This window comes from Pan troglodytes, chromosome 19, assembly GCF_028858775.2.
Source record: "Pan troglodytes isolate AG18354 chromosome 19, NHGRI_mPanTro3-v2.0_pri, whole genome shotgun sequence".
Classification (NCBI taxonomy): Eukaryota; Metazoa; Chordata; class Mammalia; order Primates; family Hominidae; genus Pan; species Pan troglodytes.
Window position 1 is genome coordinate 61,225,320 of NC_072417.2, and position 16,000 is coordinate 61,241,319.

A 16,000-nucleotide genomic window follows, 5' to 3' on the forward strand; every position below is an offset into this window, starting at 1 on the left:
AAAAAATGGTGAGTGTTTTTGCTCCTTTTGTTATTTCTGTTTCTTCTCTAGGTAAGTTTTGGTTTATTCGTCTTAGTCTTTCTCTTTTATGCTGCTATGGGCTGAATTACATGTCACCCCCCAAATTCAAATGTTGAAGTACTAACCCCCTACTACTTCAGATTGTGACTTTATTTAGAGATAGGGTCTTCAGAGATAATTAGGTTTAAATGGGGCCACTGTGGTGGGCCCTAATCCAATATGCCTGGTATCCTTTTAAGCAGAGGAACCTGAAGCCGGGCACGGTGCCTTGTGCCTGTAATCCTAGCACTTTGAGAAGTCGAGGTAGGTGGATTACTTAGGCCCAGGAGTTTGAGACCAGCCTGGAAAATACAGGGAGACCCCATCTCTACAAGAAAGAATAATAATAAAAAAAAATTAGCCTAATGTGGTGGTGTACACCTGTAGTACCAGCTACTCAGGAGGCTGAGGTCGGAAGATCACTTGAGCCCAGGAGGTCAAGACTGCAGTAAGCCATGATTGCACCACTGTGCTCCAGCCTGGGCAACAGACTGAGACCCTGTCTCACAAAAAAAAAAGAAAAAGAGGCACGTGGGACACAGACACATGCAGAGGGCAGGCCATGTGAGGACACGGAGAAGACAAGCCAAGGAAAGAGGCCTCAGAAGAAATGACCTCTGGCTGGGTGCGGTGGCTCACACCTGTAATCCCAGCACTTTGGGAGGCCGAGGCAGGCGGGTCACCTGAGGTCAGGAGTTCAAGACCAGCCTAGCCAGCATGGTGAAACCCCATCTCTACTAAAAATATAAAAATTAGCATGTGCCTCTAATCCCAGCTACTTGGGAGGCTGAGCCAGGAGAATAGCTTGAACCCGGGAGGTGGAGGTTGCAGTGAGCCGAGATTGTGCCACTGCAATCCAGCCTGAGTGACAGAACGAGACTCTATCTCAAAAAAAAGAAAAAAAAAAGAAGAAACGACTTCTGCTCACATCTATACCTTGGACTTCTAGCCTCAAGAATTGTGAGAAAGTTAATGTTATTTAAGCTCCCTAGTCTGTAGTACTTTGTTATGGCAACCTTTACAAACTAATACACATGCTATGGGCTTTTCCTCACGTCTGCTAATTCTTCATTGATTCTTCATATTTATGAATGAAGGACCATATTGATTTGTATAGGTAGCTGCAATAGGCTTTCTTTGTATTTGGGTAGGTTTCGTTTTGTTTTCTTTTCTGAGATGGAGTCTCGCTCTGTCGCCCATGCTGGAGTGCAGTGGCACGATCTCGCCTCACTGCAACCTCCGCCCCCTGGCTTCAAACGATTCTTCTGTCTCAGCCTCCTGAGTAGTTGGGATTACAAGCATGTGCCACCATACCCGGCTGATTTTTGTATTTTTAGTAGAGACGGGGTTTCACCATGTTGGTCAGGCTGGTCTCGAACTCCTGACCTCGTGATCTGCCGACCTTGACCTCCCGAAGTGCTGGGATTACAGGCGTGAGCCACCACGGGCGGCCCTTTAGGCAAGTTTATTTACCCGAAAGGCTTCTTTCTTGAGTGGGAAGACAGGCTGTGATGTGTACTCTGTGTAAATGGGCAAGATATGCCAGTCGGCAGGTTTCTTTCTAGGATATATGGTTAGGTAAAAGAGGGCACAAGCCGATTCAGGACCATTTGCTATAACAAAACTAATAACATAAGGAGAACTCCAATCTTGGGGTGACATCTTTTATATGTTTTATTTCTTTTTACCCCTGTGTCTATCCTAGAGGCTCTTCTTTGACTCATTCTCTAGCCTGGACACCAACACCATGCGCTCTCCCAGGCAAACTTTCCTCTCCAGAGAAGGCTGTTCCGGGGACTCCAGCTGGGGGCAAGTACTGCAGACTGCAGTCTACACAGGGCAGGGCTGTGGGCAGACTGGCTCAGCTGTTCTGTAGACAGCTCTCCACTCAGATGCCCTGATTCCTGCCTTATAACCACTTCTTTGTAGGCCATTCTGTGGCTGCCAATAGCCATTGACTCTAAGCTTGGAGCCTCTCCAGGGTTCTGTCAAAAAGAAAGAGCTTCTTATCTGCAGCCTGATGTGTTTCCAGCTGTATTTCACCCATTCCCCACCCCCAGTTTTGGTTTATTTGTCAATACAGTCCCAACTCTATTCTTTAAGAGAATCTCCAAAATGATGTCTTCATTGATAACACTTCTTCGTGTCTTCAGTGCCACCATGGATTTATTCTTTCAAAAATAACTTGACTGCCATTTCATTGTGCTCTTTGGAATGAAGGAGGCAACCATGTGTGCTTTCTCTACTGTTTGGAGCTCAAAGTCTCTCTCTTTTGCATTTTTTACCAGGTCATAGTATCTATAGAAATCATTTTGCTGAAACAGCTGGTGTTCTGGAGGCTTCAGTAAAACAAGTTTTTTTGGTTTGTTTTTGTTTTTTGCTACAGAGTCTCGCTCTGTCGCCCAGGCTGGAGTGCGGTGGCATGATATCAGCTCACTGCAACCTCTGCCTCCTGGATTCAAGCGATTCTCCTGCCTCAGCCTCCCGAGTAGCTGGGATTACCGGCATGCACCACCATGCCCAGCTAATTTTTTGTATTTTTAGTAGAGACAGGGTTTCACCCTGTTAGCCAGGATGGTCTCGATCTCCTGACCTCATGATCTGCCTGCTTCAGCCTCCCAAAGTGCTGGGATTACAGGCGTGAGCCACTGTGCCTGGCGGGGAACCCTTCGCTTTATAGCCAGTTGGACTAAAGTACTTGGGGATACCCAGGACTAATGGCTGGTATCTGAAGTTAGAACAGTCTTGTGGGATCAAGCCCTTAAACCTGTGGAGTCTGATGCTAACTCTGGGTAATGTCAGAATTGAATTGTTGGCTACCCAGTTAGTGGCACCTGTAGTCCCAGCTACTCGGGAGGCTGAGGCAGGAGAATCACTTGAACCCGGGAGGCGGAGGTTGCAGTGAGCCAAGATTGCGCCATTGCACTCCAGTCTGGGTGACAGAGTGAGACTCCATCTCAAAAAAAAGGAAAAAAACTGAGGAGTTCCCATGACCCCCCTTCAGGATTTGATAACTTAGTAGAATGACTCACTGAACTCAGGAAAGCACTGTACTTACTATTACAGTTTTATTAAAAGGATCTAACTCGGGGACAGTCAAATGGAAAAGGCACAGTATATAGGGCAAGGTATAGAGGTTGGAGTGGTGGTACAGAGCTCCCATGCCCTCTCCATGTATCACCCTCTCCATGTATCACCCTCTCCTTGTCCCCCAACTCCTGTCCCAGCACACTGATGTGTTCACCAATCCAGCAGCTCCCTGAACCTTGTTCAAGGGTTTTTATGGAGACTTCTTTACATAGGCACGATCGATGACATCATCAGCCACTTGACTGACCTTGATCTCCAGCCTCCCTCCCCTCCCTGGGGGTTGGGAGTTGGCCTGAAAGTTCCATCCCTCTAGCCATTGGTATGGCTAGCCCTTTCTTTGAAATTGTCTAAGAGCCTACCATGAGTTATTATCTGATGTGTTCATAGATGAATTTCCCCAAAGAAATTAGCAGGAGTCCAAAAAGACTCATCATGAATAACAAAAGACACGTCTAGCACTCAGGAAATTCCAAAGGTTTTTGAAGCTCTGTGCCAGGAACCTGGGGTAAAGACCAAACATATGTATACTTGGCCCTCTGTATCTGTGGGTTCCGCATCCATGAATCCAACCAACTGAGAATCAAATTTTTTTTTTAAAAAATGGATGGTTGAATCTGCACTGAACATGTGCAGACTTTTTTCTTGTCACGATTCTCTAAACCATATAGCGTAACATCTATTACATAGCATTTGCATTGTATTAGGGATTATGAGTAATCTAGAGATGACTTAAAGTTATACGGGAGGATGTGTGTAGGTTATATGTAAATGCTACACCATTTTATATATGGGACTTGAGCATCCATGGATTTTGTATATGGAAGGGGTGGTCCTGGAACCAATCCCGCAAGATACCAAGGGATGACTATATTTTTATTATATTCCAGCAAGGAAACCAGAGTCTTTGAATCTGCTAACTGTGCAGAAAAGATCCTGAGACATGGCTGGGCACGGTGGCTCATGCCTGTAATCCCAGCACTTTGGGAGGCCAAGATGGGCAGATCACTGGAGGTCAGGAGTTCGAGACCAGCCTGGCCAACATGGTGAAACCCCGTCTCTACTAAAAAAATACAAAAATTCGCCAGGTGTGGTGGTGGGCACCTGTAGTCCCAGCTACTCAGGATGCTGAGGCAGAGGTTGCAGTGAGCTGAGATTGTGCCACTGCACTCCAGCCTGGGCGACAAGAGCAAAACTCCATCTCAAAAAAAAAAAAAGATCCTGAGACACATGCATGGTGTTTGTCTTATGACTTTGCTGCTAGCTTTAGCTCTGGTGATGGGTTTGGCCAGCTTTGAGTCACAAGGACCTTTTGCTGCTTCTGCCCTAGTTCCTCCCTGACTTTTTTCTTCTAGGCCCATATACTGGTCTTGACCCTGGCCACGCAGCCAGGCTGAGAAGCCATCTAACTAGAAAGGGATGAGGGTTTTCCAAGGAAAAGCTGTGGAAACACTTGTCAAGGAAAAGGCCATCTCTCCTCAGGCCCTGGGACAGCTGGCCTGGGTGACTCACCCGGCTTCCTTTCCCCTGAACTTCATTCACCGCTGTTCCTATTTGACCTCCAAGAGGGAGGCTACCACAGGCCCATCCAACTGTAGCAGCTGAATTGGAGAAGGGACTTCAAAAAAGCAAGCCAAAAAGAGAGGCCAAAGAGAACCTCAAAGGAACAGCCAAAGTAATCACAGATGCAAAGAGCAGGTTGCTCTGGAAGCTCTACCTCTTGCCACTTTGGCCCTAGTCATACTGTTTTTCCTCCTCAGTGCCTCTGCAGGAAGGGGAATCTTGGTCTCTCCTTGGAGGCTACGGTGGGGGTCCCCAAGACAACCTCCAGGTTTAGTGGTTTGCTAGGAGGACTCAAAGGATTCAGCTTATACTCACCTACCCACTAAAATGTACTTAAAACCCCCAAGTGAATACTAGCAGTACTCTCATATTTACTCATGGACGTGGATAAAGTGGCAAAAGGTTTGACTCACCCCACAAGCACATTCCCAGCCGAGGCTGAACAAGGTGATGCCCTGCCTTTTGTTTCGGCCTCAGAGAGGGATGACCAGTGGACACTCTGGCTCTGGGGCCAGACAGACAGGCTTAAATCCCACCTCTGGCTCCTCTTAGTGGAGCAGCCTCAGGCAAGTTATGTAACACTTCAGAACCTTGTTTTTTCTTTTGAAAAAAAAAAAAAAATGGAATCTACCAGGATGAGTTGTTTTTAGGATTTAATATTATGATCTGTGTGGGGTATGTACAGATAGAGGTACATGTCTCCCTCAGGAACATCAGTTGAGTATTTGCTAATTCAGTGTTCATGGTGACTTTATGGAACATAATTACTGTGAATAGCGGGAATGGACTGTAGTTATCCTCATGATTATGATTTATCATAGCAAAAGGATACAAAGCAAAATCAGCAAAGGGAAAAGGCTCCTGGTTGAAGTGCTGGGGAAACCAGGTGCAAGATTCCAAGCATCCTCTCCCAGTGGAATCCCACAGGGTGCACAGCATTACCCCAACAATGAGTTGTGACAGCACGTGTGACATATTACCAACCAGGAAGGCTCATTAGAGACTCAGTGCCTGGGGTTTTTTTGAGGGTCTTGGTCACATAGGCACCCTGTCTGGCATGTACCAACATTCCAGACTCCCAGAAGGAAACCAGGTGTTAATGAAACAGAGCATTGATACAGCTTAGGCACAGATTGCCACTCTTACTAGTTAATGGCGGGTCCTTCCCAAAATCCAAGCTCCAGGATGCCAGCCAGGGAAGGGCCAACCTTGGCAGTAGTGCCTTGTTAAGAAAAGCAGTTAGGGCCGGGCGTGGTGGCTCATGCCTGTAATCCCAGCACTTTGGGGGGCCGAGGTGGGTGGATCATGAGGTCAGGACTTCGAGACCAGCCTGGCCAAGATAGTGAAACCCTGTCTCTAATAAAAAATATAAAAATTAGCCGGGTGTGATGGCGGGCGCCTGTAATCCCAGCTACTCGGGAAGCTGAGGCAGGAGAATTGCTTGAACCCGGGAGGCGGAGGTTGCAGTGAGCCAAGATCATGCCACTGCATTCTAGCCTAGGCGACAGAGTGAGACTGTCTCAAAAAAAAAAAAAAAAAAAAAGGCAGGGTAAGGTGGCTCACGCCCCGGGAGGCGGAGGTTGCAGTGAGCCAAGATCATGCCACTGCATTCCAGCCTAGGCGACAGAGTGAGACTGTCTCAAAAAAAAAAAAAAAAAAAAAAAAAAAGCAGGGTAAGGTGGCTCACGCCCCGGGAGGCGGAGGTTGCAGTGAGCCAAGATCACGCCACTGCATTCCAGCCTAGGTGACAGAGTAAGACTCTGTCTCAAAAAAAAAAAAAAAAAGAGGCGGGGCGCAGTGGCTCACGCCTGTAATCCCAGCACTTTGGGAGGCCGAGGCAGGCGGATCACGAGGTCAGGAGATTGAGACCATCCTGGCTAACACAGTGAAACCCCATCTCTACTAAAAAAAAAAATACAAAAAATTAGCCAGGCATGGTGGCAGGCACCTGTAGTCCCAGCTACTCAGGAGGCTGAGGCAGGAGAATGGTGTGAACCTGGGAGGCGGAGCTTGCAGTGAGCTGAGATCATGCCACTGCACTCCAGCCTGGGAGACAGAGTGAGACTCTGTCTCAAAAAAAGAAAAAAGAAAAAAGCAGTTAGGCCTGCTGTGTTAGCTTTTTCTGCATAGAGGCCTACACCAAATATGACTTATTTATCATGTTACTTTTCCTGTTTGGAGAATCAATGAAAGAATGAGAATGCTTAATTCCTGAGAAAAGTAGATGCATGCTCTTTAGAAGGAAAAAGATACAGAAAGAAGGTGAAAGCTGCTTAAGACAAATTGTAGCTCTTCACAGTTTCATTCATTATTGAAGACCTTTAGCTGAGCTTGGCTTATCCTCAGAGTTCTCTGAGAATGTGCTTCTCAAAGTGGAAATTGTTTAGCATATGGGGTGGTGAAAAGGACTGAAGAACTTTGGTAATAAAAACCAAAGCAGCAGGAAGGAAGTGGTCTGATTAGAACCAAGTGCTTGAGCAGGGAAAGACAGCGTAAGAAAGAGACTGAAGCTGCTGAGTAGTTGTTTCAAGTAATTTCAAATCCTTAAAGGAGCTTGAACTGGAAGGTCATGTGGTCTCAACGGTTTATTCTGGGAAGAGACACGACATTCTCTTTCCACCTAGACAGTCCTGCCAGGAGGGTGAAATCTTTGAGAAAACATTTTGAATGCAGTGATAAGGACTCTTTATTATTTTTGTTGTTGTTTTTATTTTAACCATTTCAAACAGTAGTTGGGGAACTGAATTGACATCAAAGGTAGAACAGTTCTGTCGCCAATTTGGTTAGTTTGAAATCCACAAGCACAATTAAAAAAAATTTATTATGTCCTAAAGAATTAACAGCTAGTGGTTTAGAGTATGTTTCAGTGATAAGCGTTTTGTATCTATGAACAAGTGAATTTAGGAGACCCTCCAAGGTGTTTCTGTACTCCCTTGGGTCATTTGAACAGGATAATTTGAGGTCCTGTGTCCAAGAGTGACCCTCCTCTCTGCTTCTGTATTCACTCCTAGCTCGTGTAGGATTCATGTTGCTAAACTCATTCCAAACTTGGCCATCTCTAGGGGTGACGATAAGGTGAAGACTCATTTTACCATTTTCTTTTGTCAGCCAATCAAAGAGCCCAAGAGTAGCCATTTTTTGTTTTGCTTTGTTTTATAAACAGGATTTTTCTCTGGTACTTTTTTCTTGCCAGAAATGGACAGAGAGCTTTAGGAAGAAGAACTGGTTGTGTTTATAGGAGATATATTTAGGATGGGCTCACGGAGAGTTTGTCCTTGAAGCAACAACTTGGGATGTACATTAATAAGGTGATCCTATTTCTTCTTAATCTTTTATCACTTATGAACATGTAACTGACTAATACCACTGTAATCAGGCCTCAGTTTTCTATGGAAAGGAAGAGAAAGAGACATGGAACATCTTTAGGGGTAGATGTGTGTGTGTGTGTGTGTGTGTGTGTGTGTGTGTGTGTATGAGAGAGAGAGATGAAACAGACCGATGAGAGACAGACATGAACTTAGACTTAGATTTGAATGGGAATATATCTAATGAGCTGGCTTTAAAGTGGGTCAGGACAGCACTCACCTTGCTCAAAGGAGATTGGAGGCTGACCACGTAGCTCAGCGTGCCTCCCTGAGAGTTCTTCTGTGCTCCTTTATCTGATTGGAACCACGCAAATGACCACCTTGGCTGAGCTGCCCAGCCTTCTCCTAGGTTGAGCTTTAACCATCTGTTGGAGGAGGAAAATTCCCAAGATAACAATGAAAGCAATTTTTCTAACCATCTGGCTTAACCTGTACCACTTCCCTTGAAAATTGAATTTCTTTTTCTTCTCCATAGAGGCATCGAGGCACGGGTTGGATTCTCTGGGGAGCAGCCTCGGAGGGGCTTTTGTATGCGGGATGCGAATGAGGAGCACTGATGGGATCAACATTTGTGGGAGGGAGCTGGGCAGCAGGATTAGCAGAGGGAGCGGCTGGCTTTGATGACAGCCCCCTGGGAAGCCCGGGTGCCGAAATGGCCTTCAGGATTGTCCCACGTTGAATTCACATTGCTGGGCTTATATGCCCCAGCCTTGATCAGTCATTGGATGAGGAACACCCTGGGAAGGCCGGGTCCTTGGGCAGGGCAGCTCTGTGCCCTTGAGAGGCTGGCAGTTGAAGACCGTCTGCCAAGAGCACTCCCAGCAGCTGAGGCAAAAAGGCCTTGCTTGAAAGAGGAACTGTGTGGTGCGTCTCTGTGCCTGCCACACGTGGGATATTGATCTGCCAGTTTTAAGCATTTGAAAATTGTTAGGTATGGAGTATTAAATCACCTGGGTCGGATGGGGACTGAGTTAACTAGAATACAAGTCTCTGGATGTTATCACCCCATTCCTAACATTTTCGTAAGATGTTTATTAATCCTTGAGATAAAACCACTATATTGCTGGGCGCAGTGGCCTCACACCTGTAATCCCAGCACTTTGGGAGGTCGAGGCGGCTGGATCACTTGAGGTCAGGAGTTTGAGACCAGCCTGGCCAACGTGGTGAAACCCCGTGTTTACTAAAAATACAAAAATTAGCCGGGTGCGGTGGTGCACGCCTATAATCCCAGCTACTTGGGAGGCTGAGGCAGGAGAATTGCTTGAACCCGGGAGGCAGAGGTTGCAGTGAGCCGAGATGGTGCCACTGCACTCCAGCCTGGGTGACAAGAGCAAAACTCCATCTCAAAAAAAACCAAAAACAAAATAAAACAAACCTCGCTATATTGTTTCTACGCTATTTCTAACCATAGCTGTGTTACATTTAAAATGTGTAATAGTGTGTCTTTTCTCCTATGCCTTTTAGAGTTACATGTGTATTATTATGGCAGCTGTATATTTTAGGACCTTCTGTATTAAAAACTGTTACTCAGTTACAGCTTGTTTGAAAACAACTGGAATCTGTCCTATAGCTCCCACTACTTCAAGATCCATTTCAAACTAACATTTGTAAAAATAGTGGGAGATGGTAGTTGCTGTGCTGGATAAAAGGCCCTGGACATGCCTGGAACAACTGGGAGGGTCAGAGCAGGCAACCCTGGTCCCCTGCCACCTGGAGTTGCTCCTTGCTTCTCTTCCATGCCCCGAGCCACTCCGGAGAGTGGATTAAGCAGCACAACGCCCTCTTCAGGGGAAAGGGTGTCCCCTGCACTTTGGTGAAGCAAGAGTGCATGGAAGCCATGGTTTGGTCACCTTCATGGTGTTCTTTTCTTCCCCGTTTCCTCTTCCTTTTCCAAAGCGAGCCTTTCTCCAGGATGCTCTTCTCTCGATTAACCAAGCATGCTTCCCACTCCTTAAGGGGAAGAGAGAGGTCTTCCTAGCTTGTTTTCTGCAGTCATTGTTGTCAGGGAGGGGAGTGGATGGATATTCATTCTGTTCCTTAACCCAGGGGAGACTGGAGCCTCTGCGACACTGTTGCAGTCCTGAAGCTGGGTACTGCTTTCACCCTCCAGACCCTACAGCATAGCCTTAGTGATTAAGACAGAGAGCTCTGGAAGCCTCTAGGATATGGCAAATTACTTAACTTCTGTACGCCTGTTATCACATTTATAAAGTAGGAAAAATAAGAACCCACCTCACAGAGTTTGTTGTGAGGATTAAATGAGTTAAAAGCATGTAAAAGGCCGGGCACGGTGGCTCAGACCTATAATCCCAGCACTTTGGGAAGCTGAGGCGGGTGGATCACCTGAGATCAGGAGTTCGAGACCAGCCTGGCCAACATGGTGTAACCCCGTCTCTACTAAAAATACAAAAATTAGCCAGGCGTGGTGACAGGCGCCTGTAATCCCAGCTACTCAGGAGGCTAAGGCAGAAGAATCACTTGAACCTGGGAGGTAGAGGTTGCAGTGAGCCAAGATCGCGCCACTGCACTCCAGCCTGGGGGACAAGAGCCAGACTTCATCTCAAAAGAAAAAAAGGCTGTAAAGGACTTAGCACACCACCTAGCGTATAGTAAACGCTCAGTAAGTGTGCATTGTTATTGTCATAAGAATGCCTCATGCTTCGGAGGTGGTTGGTGAAGGTTGGTTGAATTGAGATTCGCCAGGTTCTCATGGGGCTGCCTGGCCACACCACTGTCCTGGTAACCCTGCCAGGCCAAGTTTGATGAGAAGAGGGCATATTGGACACAGGCCTGTGTCACTTTTGATATTGGAAATGAATTTGGGGATTTAATATCACTATACCTGTTAAGATGAAACTGGCTAGAAATCTGTAGCACTCTTCCTGAGTTTTTGCAGTTTGTATGGATTCTGAAGAGCTAGCAAATGTCTCTCCAGTGCTTATTTCCATGCCTGTGTTAAAATGTGTAAATGTTGGGCCTTCTCAAGAGCCAAAAATGCCTTTCATCTTGGAAGTAGTACTTATCTCCCAGGGCGATTAATGAATTTAGTCCACTCTTTGGAAACAATCCACCATGTTTTCCAAGGCATCCCACACAGCCAATACCTATTATGTTTTAATGTTTCTTCCATCTAATTTACAAGCTTTTTACCTTTCCTATGAATATCAGGGCATGAGAAAGAAGGAAAGAACACTAAAATAGCTGGGCGTGATGGCTCAAGCCTGTAATCCCAGCACTTTGGGAGGCCAAGGCAGGCAGATCACGAGGTCAGGAGATCGAGACCATCCTGGCTAACACGGTGAAACCCCTTCTCTATTAAAAATACAAAAAAATTAGCCGGGTGTGGTGGCGTGCACCTGTAATCCCTGCTACTCGGGAGGCTGAGGCAGGAGAATCACTTAAACCCAGGAGGCAGAGGTTGCAGTGAGCCGAGATTGCGCCACTGCACTCCAGCCTGGGCAACAAGAGCGAGACTCCATCTGAAAAAAAAAAGAATACTAAAATAGTATGGTGGTTAAAAACAAGGGCTTTGGAATCAGAGATACCCACTTCCTCCATTTTCTAGGTGTGCAAGCAAGAGCAATTCACTTAATCTTCTCAAACCTCATCCCTTGTATGTAGACCAGAGGTGATTGTACCTACCTTACAGTTTGTGAGGATTAAACTAAATGGGATCGCGTATATGCAGGGCTCAGTGCAGTGGCTGCCCCGGCTTCAGTCCCGGATGTCCTCCCTAAAGGCAGCTATTGTTGTCGTCGTTGTTCGAGTGATCAGATACCGCATAGCGCTGTTCAGTTTTTCATACTCTGTGATGACAGGCGTGCTGCTTGAAGAAATGTTTGAACTCGCCTTTTCTCAAGTTCATTTTCTCCAGGTGATCCTGCACACCTGTGATATGGCTGATCTCAGGGTATAAATTTCTCCGGCACACAAAATTTCCTTTTCACCACGCACAATTCATCCCTGATATTAGTCACTGAACTTGGAACCGTCTGGTTTTGATTGGCTAGTCAGGGTTCACTGAGGCAAATTCCTTCCTGAGATTGCTCCATATGTTCAGGAAAGGGAGTGTTTGTGAGCTGCACAGGCAGTAACGTAGACACGAAGCCAGGAGACAGCAGCACGTTGCCATTTTCAGCTACTCCCAGTGGGCAGCTGGGCAGGATGATTAATATTTTAGCATCTTTGTTCTTTCTGTTTAGCTATAACACTAGAGCTGTTTAAATCACTCTGAAAATAACATGCCTGACATTTCCTCAGTTAAAAAAAAAAAAAGCAACTTCAAGTAATAATCCTCTGCCTATTACTGAGGAAGTGTTTTTGGTGAGAAAGGAGGGAAAATTAGATGACTTAGGGGAGAAGGATAATTCTGAATAGCTTCATGGTGGAGAATACATTGAAACCTAACAAGCTCAAAGGTGTGACCCAAAGTGTGTGTATAAGAGGATGAGGCTGGGCGTGGTGGCTCACACCTATGATCCCAGCACTTTGGGAGGCCGAGGCGGGCAGATCATGAGGTCAGGAGTTCGAGACCAGCCTGGCCAACATGGTGAAACCCTGTCTCTACTAAAAATACAAAATTTAGCCAGGCCTGGTGGCAGGTGCCTGTAATCCCAGCTACTTGGGAGGCTGAGGCAGGAGAATTTCTTGAATCCAGGAGGCAGAGGTTGTAGTGAGCTGAGATTGCTCCACTGCACTCCAGCCTCCGCGATAGAGTGAGACTCCGTCACAAAAAAAAAAAAAAAAAAAAAGAGAATGAGATTGGCATCAGAGGGCACCGTATATTCCGGATGTAGTCCTTGCATCTAGGTCCCTCCCACACTTGTTTTGAACATTTATGATCTGCTCACTTCTGACACTCTTCATTTATGACACACTCTTGAGATACTTGAGATTTTTCAGCACATAGAGCCCTGCAGAAATCTCAGTGTTTAAGTACTAGAGACCTGTGATCATGGTTGGATCTCCTGTTTCAGTACTTTTCTTCCCTTCTTGTGCTATTTTGCTAAAGTTGCTAAGCAATCATTTATTCAGCCTACTCTGTGTAATGCATGGAGCTAATTTTGAGACTTTAAGGATTATACCTAGCGGCAGATTTGTGATATAGGTGTAAACATTTCCCTGGTATCGTAGCTGAATTTCTAAGATAATTGCATGTCATAATTGAAAGATCACAATTGCAGATCATAATTTACATCCCTCACCACACCTTTCTATTTATAGAAGTGCCTGAGAAAAATCTTTCTTTCTAAAGCAACTGCTCTTTACAATAATTGCCTCTTTCAGCTGCTGCTGTTTAAGAATCAGATTTAGGAAGATGTGGAGCATATATGGTAATTGTCTCAAAGAAGAATATTTCAATCTCATGATAAATATTTGACTTTTGTTTTTGTTTTTGAGACACAGTCTTGTTCTGTCACCCAGGCTGGAGTGCAGTGGCCCTATCACGGCTCACTGCAACCCCTGCCTCCCAGGTTTAAGCAATTCTCTTGCCTCAGCCTCCTGAGTAGCTGGGACTACAGGTGCGCACCACCACACCCAGCTAAATTTTTTTTTTTTTTTTGAGACGGAGTTTCACTCTTGTTGCTCAGGCTGGAGTACAATGGCGCAATCTCAGCTCACCGCAACCTCTGCCTCCTGGGTTCAAGCAATTCTCCTGCCTCAGCCTCCCGAGTAGTTGGGATTACAGGCATGCGCCACCACACCCTGCTAATTTTGTATTTTTAAGTAGAGATGGGGTTTCTCCATGTTGGTCAGGCTGGTCTCAAACTCCCAACCTCAGGTGATCCGCCCAGCTTGGCCTCCCAAAGTGCTGGGATTACAGGCATCAGCCATTGCGCCCGGCCTAAATTTTGTATTTTTAGTAGAGACGGAGTTTCACCATGTTGGCCAGGCTGGTCTCCAACTCCTGACCTCAAGTGATCCACCTGCCTCAGCCTCCCAAAGTGCAGGCGTGAGCCACCGCACCCAGCCTGTAAATATTTGACTTTGAATAGGTGAAATAAAAGTATTTTGATTTGGAGGAAGGAACTTAATACTAAAAATAGTCTCAATGGAATAGATTGCAGGGATACCTGTTATTATCAGTAATTCTGTGATAGCGAAACAAACATAATTGTTACTGTGTATTGGGTGCTCACTCTGTTCCAGGAAAGTACTATAAAGTATTGTATTTACGTAAATCATTGTATTTAATACTCATAGTGTTCCTGTGAGTGGTAATAACATTACCATTTTACAGATGGGAAAACTGAGACTCAGAGAATTAAATACCAGCCTCAAATCACATAGCTAATAAAGAGGTGAATCTGCTCAAGCTGTAAACCGTTAGGCCAGCTAGGCATAGGGATGTGTTCTGGGATGAGGATTCTTTTACATTCTTCCTCAGTGAGACTCCCCTCCCCTCTTCTTAGAAGACCAGGGAGCTCTTGCTTTACTTTTTACCTTTCCTGCCAGGGTGGATGAATATTATTCCTTGGACTTTATAAGGCTGTGGCCTAGATGCTGAGTCCCTGTCTTCTGGTGTCTGGGAAGTGTGGCGGGCCCCTTGGCCAGTCCATTTCTTTAGTCGTTCTGTCACTCTTCGTCAATGGATACTGCCCCAGTGTAGAGGAATCCAGAACATACCCCAAGCAGTCCCTCCCTGTACAGTTTCACTTTATTAAAAGGATTATAATTAGGGTTTCATTGGATGTTTTATTATTCCCCATGCTTTTTTCCTGATGGAAATTATTTCGTTGTTGAGACAGAGCCTCGCTCTGTTGCCCAGGCTGGAGTGCAGTGGTGTGATCTGGGCTCACTGCAACCTCCACCTTCCAGGTTCAAGCAATTCTTATGCCTCAGCCTCCTGAGTAGCTGGGATTACAGGCACCTGCCACCACGCCCAGCGAATTTTTTGTACTTTTAGTAGAGACAGGGTTTCACCACGTTTGCCAGGCTGGTCTCAAACTCCTGTTTTCAAGTGATCCTCCCACCTCGGCCTCCCAAAGTGCTTGGATTACAGGCGTGAGCCACTGCGCCCGGCCTCCTGATGGAAATTTTTGAGAGAGAAAAGAACTCAGGGTTGAAATGAGATTTTCTTCTCAGGTTAGTCACAAATGATCTCTGCCTTGGTTTGCTTAGAACTTATAAAGCCACAAAGTGAGTTTGTCTTCATTAGATCACTCCAGGGGCTCCTTTCTGCCTTTCTTGTCAGCCTCAGGTTTCCTTAGGTGAAGGTCTCATGCGCTTGGCCTCTGTGTGACTCAGCAAGAGACTTATTTGTGCTTCTCCGATAGAACCAGCCACTGTCATGTTTGTTCCCCTGATTCTCTAACCCAGGGGTCCCCAACTCCTGGCCATGGACCAGTACCGGTACGTGGCCTGCTAGGAACCAGGTTGCACAGCAGGAGGTGAGCGGCGGGCAACTGACTGAAGCTTCATCTGTATTTATAGCCCCTCCCCATTGCTTGCATTACCGCCTGAGCTCTGCCTCCTGTCAGATGAGCAGCAGCATTAGATTCTCATAGGAGCGTGAACCCTATTGTGAACTGCACATACAAGGGAAATCTGGGTTGCATGCTCCTTATGAGAATCTAATGCCTGATGATCTGTCAGTGTCTCCCATCACCCCCAGATGGGACCATCTAGATGCAGGAAAACAAGCTCAGGGCTCCCACTGAGTCTACATGATGGTGAGTTGTAGAATTATTTCATTATATATTATAATAATAATAATAGAAATAAAGTGCACGATAAATGTAATATGCTTGAATCATCTCGAAATCACCCCCCACCCACTAGTCCATGTAAAAATTGTCTTCCATGAAACTGGTCCCTGGTGCCAAAAAGGCTGGGGACCGCTGCTCTAACCCACCACAAGCACCAGCTTTCTCTGTGCAAGTTCACACTTTCTCCTGGCAGCTGAGCCTGAATAGTTTAGCCTC

The 16,000-nt window shown here is 46.0% G+C and overlaps 1 protein-coding gene across 5 annotated transcripts in view; it reads left to right on the forward strand.

Moving 5' to 3' along the window:
* The window catches only part of STX8 (syntaxin 8), a 326,781-nt gene that overhangs the window by 98,479 nt on the left and 212,302 nt on the right, over nucleotides 1–16,000 (forward strand). The gene's annotated exons all lie outside the window — the stretch shown is intronic.